General features: G+C 33.3%; 1 long non-coding RNA gene across 1 annotated transcript in view; it reads left to right on the top strand.

Annotated features, from left to right (window-relative positions):
- Positions 1-9,059, top strand: part of LOC108361473 (uncharacterized) — a 16,601-nt gene extending 7,542 nt beyond the window's left edge. The window contains exon 3 of the long non-coding RNA XR_001847309.1: positions 8,983-9,059. This is a non-coding gene — a long non-coding RNA (uncharacterized LOC108361473). The remainder of the gene's footprint in view (positions 1-8,982) is intronic.
- The last annotated feature ends 2,720 nt before the right edge of the window (positions 9,060-11,779 follow it).

Genomic DNA, 11,779 nt, shown 5'->3' with positions numbered 1-11,779 from the left:
CAATACCGGGTAAAAGTGCACTTTAGCGAAGGTAGGTCAAAATGACGGAAAAAGTTCGAGAGGGGTATCAATCGACGCGTCTTAACGCCAATAATAACAATCCGAGACAGAAAATTAAGATTTTTAATTCATTGAAAAGTTATTTGCAAAAAACACTTGCACTTTCCGCACTATGTTTCGATGAATTTCACACAAATGAAAGGAAGAAATGAACTTAATTTAACACGTGTTTATTAGTTTTTATACATTTGTGACGTTTTAAGTGTACACTTTCGCGAAATTCTGTATTTATTATTCCGATGAAAATCCGCACAACAATCTTGGGTAGTTAATATAAATAACATGGAGAAAAACTAGTGTTGCCACTCTATTAAAAATAAAATGGACCTAAATTGCTGCTGCCACTCTATTAAAAATGTTTTTGTGCATCGAACACCTTTCTGCGTAGGCGGCCTTCGGCCGCGCTTAGGGATTATAACCCTCAGGCAGTAGAATTCTCCTTTCTGTGTTCCAAAGAAGGGGGGCTGAACACCTTTTGCAGGAAACACCTTTCTGCGTAGGCGGAAAGTGCAAGTGTTTTTTGCAAATAACTTTTCAATGAATTAAAAATCTTAATTTCCTGTCTCGGATTGTTATTACTGTCGTTAAGACGCGTCGATTGATACCACTCTCGAACTTTTTCCGTCCATTTTAACCTACCTTCGCTAAAGTGCACTACTACCCAATACCGTAATTAAAATATAGTTTATAAAACTTCCCATTACAGCGTTGTATATCTTATCTTATCTTACTATCTTACTAATATTATAAATGTGAAAGTTTGTATGTTTGGATGTTTGGGAAATCATCACGTGGAAACGACTGAACACATTTGCATGAAATTAGGTACGCGGATAGCTTATGGGCCAGATTGGTTAATAGGCTATTTTTTTAAGAGTTTCCACCTGTTAAAAAGCTTAATTTATTTAATATGCGGCAACGACTGAATGGATTTGCATGAAAATTTGCACACAGATAGCTTATGACCTAGATTGGAAAATAGGCTACTTTTCCTAAGAGTTGCCACATGTTAAAAAAGCTTCATTAAATTAATACGCGGAAACGACTGAATGGATTTGCATGAAATTTTGCAAGCAGATAGCTTATGACCTACAGTGGAAAATAGGTTAATTTTTTGGAAGAGTTGCCACCTATTAAAAAAAGTTTAATTAAATAATACGCGGAAACGACTAAACGGATTTGCATGAAATTTTGCACACAGATAGCTTATGACCTAGGTTAGAAAGTAGGCTACTTGTTTAAGAGTTGCCACCTGTTAGAAATGTTTAATTTAATTAATATGCGGAATTGAGTGAACTTATTTGGAAGTTTTCACACAGATAGCCTATGAGCTAGGTTGAAAAATAGGCTACTTTTTTAAGAGTTACCACCTGCTAAAAAAATTTAATTAAATTAAAACGCATAAAAATCTGAACGGATTTGCATGAAATTTTGCAAGCAGATAGCTTATGACCTACAGTGGAAAATAGGCTAATTTTTTGAAAGAGTTGCCACCTGTTAAAAAAGTTTTAATCAAATTAATACGCGGAAACGACTGAACAGATTTGCATGACATTTCGCACAGAGATAACGATTAAAAAAATTTAATCATTAATCTTACAGCTGATTACGACTAATTAGTTTTAATCGTTAATTTTTAATCGTTAATCAGATTAAAATTTTGCCAACATTTGTTGAAGTCATATTCATATTCACGGAGAAAAATGGACGTTTTTGGAAAAGAGGCGTAGCACCTTCCATACTGACTGAAAGTTACATATTGCATATCTCTTCAAATGTTTGGGGTAAAGCACTCAAGCTTGAAAAAACATATGTATGTATCTATGTGAAACTAATACCATACTCATGGAGAAAAATGAGAGTAATTGGAAAAGGTGGTGCGGTAACTCCCATGCAAATTGATTTTTCTATGCTGCATATCTCTGGAGGTGTTTATTGCAGAGGACTGGAACTTGGCACCGAGATGTGTATACAAAATTAATTCCATACTCATGGAGAAAAATTTGCGTTATTCGAAAAGGGGACATGGTTCCTCCCGTACAAATTTACTGTTTTATACTGCTTATCTCTAGAGGTGTTCATGGTAGAGTACTGGGACTTGGTACTGGGGTATGTAAAATCAATTCTAAATTCATGGAAGAACATTAGGGTTATAAGAAAAAGGGGCGTGGCACTTCCAGTACAAATTTACTTTTTCTTGCCACATATCCCTGGAAGTGTTAGTGGAAGAATACTGGAACTTGGAATGGAGTTGTGTATGCAAAATGTATCAATTGCTCATGAAAAAAATGTGAGTTATTAAAAAAGGAGACATGTCGCCTCCCATACATACTAAAAACTTCTTAATACATATCTCTGGAAGGATAAAAAATCACTCGAAGTATTTTAAATTTGTTATGGAGATTTATTTTATAAGTGCCGTACTGACAGAATAAATTTCATTAAATGGAAAAGGGAGAGCCAGGTTCGGCCTTATAATCTAAAGCTCTCTTGAGGCATTTGCTAGAGTAATGAGAAGTGGTATTTTATCAAGGCCAGGTTACTAAATTTGAGTTGGAAATATTAGAACCCGCCGTGGCACCTACGTTCACGCGTCATATACCTGGAACCACTTTAAGGTAAACTTAGAGGGATTGATATCTTTCGTATGCCTAGCGCGCAGACGAGATTTTATAATTTCATAGTATTAAACGGCCTAAATACCTTAACTCCCTTAAAAAATAATGAGCTATAACGAAATGGGCACAGAAATAAAATCTAACATCATTAAATTATTTTTCATATTTGTATAAAAACGCGGGGTGAAACCCACGGGTATAAGCCAGTGATGCTTTCCATTTCCAGACAACCGGTCAGGTACGAGCATGATTTTTAATTTCGACCAAACTCAAATACATTGTTTGTTGGTCCAAATAATGAGACACGTATTTTTTCTTTTGGCTCGGAAAATTTTTTCGGCCGAATTAACGCGATTTTGTTTTTCAGGCAAAAATCGACTATTCGAATTGACAGTGAGAATGTTTTTTTAAAATGCCCATAACTTTGTCAAAATTTAATAGATTCCAACAATGTTTTTACTCAAATGTCAGTAATTCTTGTCACTTCAAGATAGAATGATATAATTATTGATTTTCATTATTTAAAATTTTTTATTTAACAATAAACAAAAAGTGCAAACTTTTTTATAAATTTCATTTCTCAAAAAGTGTGTTTTTTTTTCTCTCAAACTTTTTTACCGGGAAAGAGACACTTTGAACTACAATCAACCCAAATCTCTAATAGCGAAGATTTTTTTTTCTGAGTTATGATTTTTTATAGAAAATATACGTTTTTGTGGTACATACTACAATGTAAACAGTAATTTTCACTTAAAAAATTTAAATGATGAAAAATACTCGAAGTGCTGAATAATTGTAAGCTTTAATGTTTTTATATTTTATACTTTTTTTTATTTTTTATACAAATCAGAGATAAAATAACTTGACAATAAACTTATAAGTTTGTATATCTAATATAAAACGCAAAAAAAAGATTTATCATTATCGATACATTGAAATTGAAATAACTCGATGAAGCTCCTATTCCACAAGTTTCCACTCATGTTTGCAAGTTTTCGCCGTATACACACGAGTATTATTATCGACTTTAAGTCGATTTTTCCAAACATGTGTTTCTCGAATACCCTTATATGCGGGGGTTTTTTTCCACATTGATGCTTTTTTCTTTCTAAAAATTTCCAGTTCGTTGACATCTAATAATAAGTGTTTTATTTTCGGCGTTCTCAATTGCACTTTTTCAACAAATGTCTTTGCACATTGAATATAGTCCGTTGGCTCTACAGTTAAATTGTGCCGCGTCGCAAAATGTTTTACTAGTCCCCCAATTCCATCACACGAACCTTTCCCGTGCCCTGTTGCAGAAAATATCCATTTTCTTTCAAGCGCCGATTCTTTGAGTTCATTCAGTTGAACCCGATTTTTAAAATGACTCGGAGCTCCATCGGATATAATCGTCATACTGCGCAAATTTATATCACGAAACCTTTTCTGCAAATCATCTACAATTTTGTCTACCGCTAACAACGCATGTGCTGAATCATGCGATGTGTCGTCGGTTACGACTGAAAGTTATGTCAGTTTTTTGGCCAACGTAACAAACTGCTGTGAAAATGGATACTTGTTTGGATTTCCAATGATAAGACTGAACCTCGTTTCTTACAATGACCGACCAATTCTCTGCAAAATCCATGTGCAGTAGTAAATGATTCGAATTCTGTTTTGAGATTTCTTTTTCTTCTCTTATGCCAGCTTGTTGAGATTTATTACACTGTAAATGGGTATTAACTTTGAGTGTCCACTCAGCTACTGTTCGAACAAATGATTCTATTGAAGTGGTTTTTTTGATCAAATCATTCCCTTCCCAAAAATCATAAGTAATTTCTTCTTGCATTTCTTTTGAGAGGAATTCTGTCAATTTCAGAATTACACCATCGGCTCCGAGGCATTTTTTGCATTCTTTAAAGATGCATGGATCGCTTTCCATCGAATAAACTGCGGCTGATAGTATGGTTTCGCGCACATTCGGAAGAACGGCACTATATCTATTTAAACAGTTGCTTAAACCAACTAAAAGTAAGTCGAAATTGGTGCAAAAGTTCTTCGCGCGAGAGACAAAAAAAAATTGCGAAATTCAAAAAGTGAATGTGCAGTAAATAATAACCTGCTAAAAATATATCTATTTACTTCAACAATTAATGAAAGGATATATGTATTTCGAACATTGTGAATATCGCATTATTAGTGCACCGTGAACTTTTGGCAACATGTCATAATAACGAATTAGAATCAAAAACTTACGATAAATGCTTCTACACAGAGTACAGCAACAGCGACGAAATCCCGCCGAAAGATCCGGATTCAACTCTGAATAGATTGCTTCGGTGATCTTCAAAACATTTGACGAACTTGACACAATCTTCGAAGATATTTTTGGGGATTTTGCTGACTATTGCTTAAATCGATCTTATACTCGAAACGAGGCGTTTTCGTCGACGTGTATAGATTTTCTGACGATTCGATTATAAAAAGCGGGAAAATGTGATTTGGTATTTCGAAACTGTATGGTGGAAAGTGTGTTCTAATATCTATTTGATACACAAAAAATGATCACGGCTGTACTTTTTGCTGATATATTACATACATATGTTCCATTTAGTTAAACAATATAAGAATATTGTAGTATGTACCACAAAAACGTATATTTTCTATAAAAAATCATAACTCAGAAAAAAAAATCTTCGCTATTAGAGATTTGGGTTGATTGTAGTTCAAAGTGTCTCTTTCCCGGTAAAAAAGTTTGAGAGAAAAAAAAATACACTTTGTGATAAATTAAATTTATAAAAAAATTTGCACTTTTTGTTTATTGTTAAATAAAAAATTTTAAATAATGAAAATCAATAATTATATCATTCTATCTTGAAGTGACAAGAATTACTGACATTTGAGTAATAACATTGTTGGAATCTATTAAATTTTGACAAAGTTATGGGCATTTTAAAAAAACATTCTCACTGTCAATTCGAATAATCGATTTTTGCCTGAAAAACAAAATCGCGTTTAATTCGGCCGAAAAAATTTTCCGAGCCAAAAGAAAAAATACGTGTCTCATTATTTGGACCAACAAACAATGTATTTGAGTTTGGTCGAAATTAAAAATCATGCTTGTACCTGACCGGTTGTCTGGAAATGGAAAGCATCTAGTAAAAATATAATTTCAGATAAGCTCAATTAAATCTTTGAGTATTCAAAAAAGCATGACACCATATGGCATCAAAATAGCACGGCACAGTTAAAAGTTTCAATTGGATTAGAGAATGGGTTTACATGTGTGTGTCCATGTAACACGGCTTGACTTAGAACGAATTGAAGCATCATATAAACGTGGTAATTGTTCACTTGTTTTTTAATAACAAAATGAACAATCTTTTGTTGTAAAATGTGTGTGCTTTTTGAAAAAGTTTTTCAAATAATATATTTTACTAGTGTTACTCATAAAAAAGAGCAACATTTCAAAAAAGATTTTTTTTTCCAGCGTTCCAGTAACAATGTTTTCCCCCTACCAATTTTCTTCCCAAATTCGACCAAAATCGTTTACAACCTACCAAATAAATTTCCATTACAAAAAAGCATTTTGAAAGCATACAATTCATTTATTTAAGATTAAAACTTTCTAATACAAAACATTTACATACATACAGGCCCGTCAAGAGGGAGGAGGGAAAGGGCCCGACCTTTTAAAGGGGCCCAAAATATCAGAACCACAACTTGTTATTATTTTTTTTAAATGTAATTGCTACTTCGTTATAGGCTTTTATTATAAATATATTCCGATTCAGGCTGATTGTTTCTGACTCTATAAATTAAAGAAAATGAGCATATGCTTTTAAATTAATACAACTTATGTATAGAGGCCCTTGATTTTTTAGTCCAGGCCCGTAAAAAATTTAAATCAATTAGTCACATGAAAATCTTTAGCAGTTGACCACACATAGTGCGGGTCATTTTTGTTTACAAGCTCCTTGCATAACATTATGCTATAGATATTCTCAATCTTATGTTTATTTCTTAGTTTAGTTTTTATCAAAGAAAGCGTTGAAAACTTGCATTCTGCAGACGCAGAGCTATGTGGTAATGAAATTATATTAAAAACAAAATTGGCGAGCTATTTCCATTCATTCATGTTTTTCCCAAAACATATCAATATCCAGATCGCTGGAAATATCAAGCTTACTTAGCCTCAGTAAATTCCACTGCGTGGTTATTATATCAGGATCGCAATCTATGAGATGGTGAAACTTAAAAAAAAGAGGTAAAATTGGTAAATCTTCTATAGAAACTACCTTAGCTGGTGTTATTATTTGTAAAAGTTTTATATCTTTACGCCTGAATGAAATCTTAAATTTATTTGGTCCAAAAATTCTATGTAAAACTTTAATATATTGGTTTTACCTTCAAGAACTTCAGAACAGTTGACATTACTTTTCATAAACACCTCAGCTTTCGTTCAAAAATTTTAAATATTTTAATACGATTATTTTTATAATCAATATTAATCTTGTTACTGTTCGCATCTTTTTTAATAAAGTTACTCAAAATTAAGATATAATGTGCTTTAATAGTTGCATATAAGTATGGCAAACGAGAGCTTTCAGCTTGGCATTCTTTGTAAAGATTGTTAATTATGGGCCAAATATACGATAGAAATAAAAAATAGCATTTGGTTTTGCAACACATTCCTTATGCCAGATCTGCAGATCGCATACCGTTTACTTTGTAAAAGCAGGAAATAAAATAAAGTTTCAAACTTTCTCATTGCTCAACTGTTCTTAACACAACGCTTTCTAGTCAAAGCTATCGTGTTTGAGATATGCCCATGATTTTGTGGGGTTTTACCGAACAGTAGTCCTGAAATTCCTTTCGTTCATATATCTTCTTTGGACTGTGGGAAAAGAAACTATATATATTGCGGCACAGTGTCTCAATGCTTTTCGGCAGTTTTTTCTAAGCATAGCTTGAGGAAAGGTGAAGTGAGTGGCATCGGTTTCTGCACTCAATAATGTTCGAAAGGTCGAAAAAAGAGATAAATAATACTAATAGTAGCTAAAATTAAGAGCTACATTTATTGACGTAAAGTTGTTTGTTTTACATTTTCCGAAATTTTACTAAACACATCGAATTTTATAAATTTAAGTGCTGAAAACTAATTTTAAACCCAAAATAATTTGCATATATTTCGAATTCGTTATAACACTCATATGTATGCATATCTATCCATCCATATATGTATATAAATGGGAATGACTGTCTGTTTATTACCTTATAACTTTTGAACCGCGACACGGAATCGCATGAAACTTTGCACACTTATTTGCTTTTACCCCGGGAAGGTTGTAGGCATAGAGAAATATGGACATTACTGGAAAAAAGGGCGTGGCATACTGACTAAAATTATCATGTTGTATATCTCTTGAAATATTTCTGTAGTATACCGGAACTTGGTGTCGATATAAACGACATTAATTCCATACTCATGAGAAAAAATTAGCGGTATAGGAAAATGGGGCGTGGCACCTCCCATAGGCGTGAAATATTTAATCAGTTATAACTTCGGAACCGTAAGTCACGTGAACTTGAAATTTGGTATGCAAACATATCTATGGTAGGTGCTTACGGTAAGGTATATATACATGAGTTTGTAAAGGGGGCGTGGCACATCCCAAAAGCGTGGAATTTTTTATCAGATACAATTTTGGAACCATAATGGTAGATGCTTATAATAAGGTATATGTAAATGAGTTTGTAAAAGGGGGCGGAGCACATACATAACATAGACGTGGAATTTTTTATTAGCCATAACTTCGGAGCCACAAGTCACATGACCCCTGTAATTCTTTTTGATATGCCTTTCGAATTTAAAAAACCTTCAGTTACCAGTTCGCTTAGCTTTTGCAATGACAATAAACAAGAATTCCTTAAAATAAAACCAAAACTTTATCGAAAAAAGTATAGGATAATTGCATTGGAAATTGCATTTAGGTTAATAGGTGCTTTGAAGTATTAACACATGTTGTGAAATAATATTAGTTATTATTCCGCAGAAATTAGGTAGCTAAAATTTAAATATTACAACATTGGTATTTCTGCTATTATATAATTTATTGGAGATCTTTTAATGCAAAAAAAAAACACCTGCTGTGCCAAAAAGTTAGTATTGCATTTCATTCGATAACACCCAAGCTATACAACTGTCCTACCGTATTCTGCTATCACGGCTGTATTAAAATTAGAGCAGAAATAAAATATACCATCTTTACATAAATTATTTTTCATAAGACGTGGGGTGAACACCGTGAGTAAAAGCTAGTACTTATATAAACTAGACAATGAACTAAAAATACTTTACAAACTGTTAAAATCTGAAATTTAAGATATTAGAATTTACAATAAAAACTCGGGTTACGAATCATTTTTTTTGCCAAATTTTTCTGAAAAGTTTTATTTCCTTCTCTCCTTAAGGTAAATTTAGTAAAGTAAAAACCAAATCCGCGTGTTCAGAAAACGGATTTTCTTCTAATTTTAGTTTTTGAATTCTTTAACCTAGATCCAAGAGTTTATGGTGGAGTCTGTATTTTTTCGTGGATACAAATGTATGTTTTTGCACTGCATTTCGAAATTTGTAGTTTTATCAACGCTTAAGTTTTGGCTATCCTCTTCTACCGTTGCCGCCTGAGAGAGAATACACCGTCTGAGCTAATCGAAGCTCGAATTACTGCCCGGCAGAGTGTCCAGAAATTGTGGAAAAAGCTGATCCCGCCTTATTATAGGTTTTTATTTTATTTTTAGCGCCGAGCTCTTAATAGCGGATTGTGCGATTAATCAATTAATATGAGTTATAATAAATTTCATAATTTCGCAGTCCTATTGAAAAATGTGTTGAAACAAATATTTTTAACAAGTATGCGTATTTTTAAAGAAAATTGTTTGTACATCACTATTATATAAGTGATTTGTGGTATATATTATTTCCCTCTGGAGGCATTATATTCGTTTTTGGTTTTGAAAACTATATCATAACAGGATCTCATTTTTAAAATTAAAGATTTGTTAAGTCGATTTCATGAATTAAAAAAAACTAGTAAGAAAGTCTAAGTTCGGGCGAAGCCGAACATTAAATACCCGGCGCAAGTATTAAATATATGTTTCTTCACCTTTCCGAAAGCTACCGCTAGATGGTAAGCCGGGGTGTATCAATTTTGAGTAAATTAGCGTCCTTCAATTTCGAAATATTGAAGTTTCAAGCATTTCTGAAATTTACCGTTATATGAAAAGCGGCCGTAATTTTAGTCCGATTCCAATAATTTTCAACGTTTTGCTTATATGTGGCAAGCCCAATAACCACACCGAGTTTGGTACAAACTGCTAGAACGGTTACCGATATACATATATGTGATCATAAGTGGGCGGTGCCNGACAGACGGACGGACAGACAGACATGGCTTAATCGATTTCTTTTTTCATCCTGATCATTTATGTATACATTTGTCTATATCTATCTCGATTCGTTTTGGCTGTTACAAACAACCGTTATGTGAACAAAATTAATATACCCTTGTGCACAAGTGCGCTCGGGTATAAAAATGGCGATGTTTTCTTCAGAAATTGCGCTTTTTTAAACAATCTGGACACCCTGCTATCCAGTATAGTTCCTTGGTTTCCATTTTGGTCCAAATGGGCCAAGTTTGGTGAATTTCTTTTCGTTTGGTCCATTGGTCCAATTCTTTTTAAAATGGTCCATTTCACAAGCCTTTGATTCATGCAATAATTTCGCGTTTTCAATTTTTTCAATTTAATTGATCAAAATTTCCTGTATATTTAATTGCATGTGCCGAGTATTTTGTTTCATATAATATATTGTTGTTGTACAATTGTTTTTGTTTGTGCACATTGATTTTGCTCTTTGTAATTTCTGCTGTTTCATCTTTGTCACAGCTGTTTGCGTTGTGTTTATTAAGTGTCAAATATACAGTGTATTTAAAACTGTTCGCTACATAGCTTTCAACCCAATATTTACAAGCTCATTGGTTCTCCGATTGATACATCGTTTTCAAAACTGTTTTGCTTTTTTGCTTCTAAAACCTATAAATAAATATAATTTTAAACATGTCGAGTATTTACACCAATTGCCACGTTAAAAGCGACTCCTATGTGTCATGCTGGCTCTGCGATGGGATTGCCCATATAAAATGTGCTGGTTTGAGCGGTAGGGTGTTAGACGCTATTAATGAGGGAAAGAGTCTTCGTTGGTCGTGTCAAAAATGTAGATCAACCGAAGTTAATTTATTCAAATTCTCTAGGCAGTCCAGAAATGGTTTTTCTGAGTTCGAGCAGGATCTGTCGGTTCTTGTTGAGAAATTTAAGCATTACGAAAAAATGTTTAAGTCTTTCACATGTCTCGACAACCCTCCGCACTCTGAGGATAGCCGAGACAATAAAAGTAGGCATAATATTAGTCCACTTAAAAAGATAGTCACTGAATCTAGTCAGAAAAATCTTTCATCCCAGTCCTTGGGACCTCTTAATCTTTCTTCTCCACGCCCTCAGGCATTGGAGTCTCCGCTATCTAAAGCCACATGAACTAGGTCTACATCTAAAAATAATAACGTCAATCAAACTGTTGATTTAACAGTATTGCCATCAACATCTGAAGCTGCACTGTCTAACTTAGTTCTTCCGAATAATTCTGAACCCCGCATATCAAATATCATTACCAAAAAGTTGGTTGTAATTCCTCCGAGAAGATCAATCTTTGTCTCTAGATTTGCTAAAGATACTTCTTCGGATGATATAAAGTCATACATATCGACTAAAATTAGAACTAAAGATGTATTTATTCGTAAATTTAATTTTAAATGCGATCGCGATTTCACTACTAAATAGTTCATTTTGGCCAACTGGGGCGTTTGTTCGCGAGTTTGAGTATAAACCTAATAAAAGTAATAACAACGTAGCTAAAATTTCTAATCTTAATTCGGATTCAAAAAACTAACTCGCAAGTCTAATTAAAGTATTTACTATCAAAACGTTAGAGGTTTGAATACCAAATTAACTGACTTATATTTAAAAGGTTTTGACTGCAATTATAATATTATTTCCTTGACCGA

Source organism: Rhagoletis zephyria, unplaced genomic scaffold (assembly GCF_001687245.7).
Source record: "Rhagoletis zephyria isolate East Lansing unplaced genomic scaffold, Rhagoletis_zephyria_1.1 Rzeph_scaffold_00771, whole genome shotgun sequence".
Taxonomy (NCBI): domain Eukaryota; kingdom Metazoa; phylum Arthropoda; class Insecta; order Diptera; family Tephritidae; genus Rhagoletis; species Rhagoletis zephyria.
The sequence above is the reverse complement of the archived record's forward strand: the minus strand, read 5'-3'. Positions and strand labels throughout refer to the sequence as shown.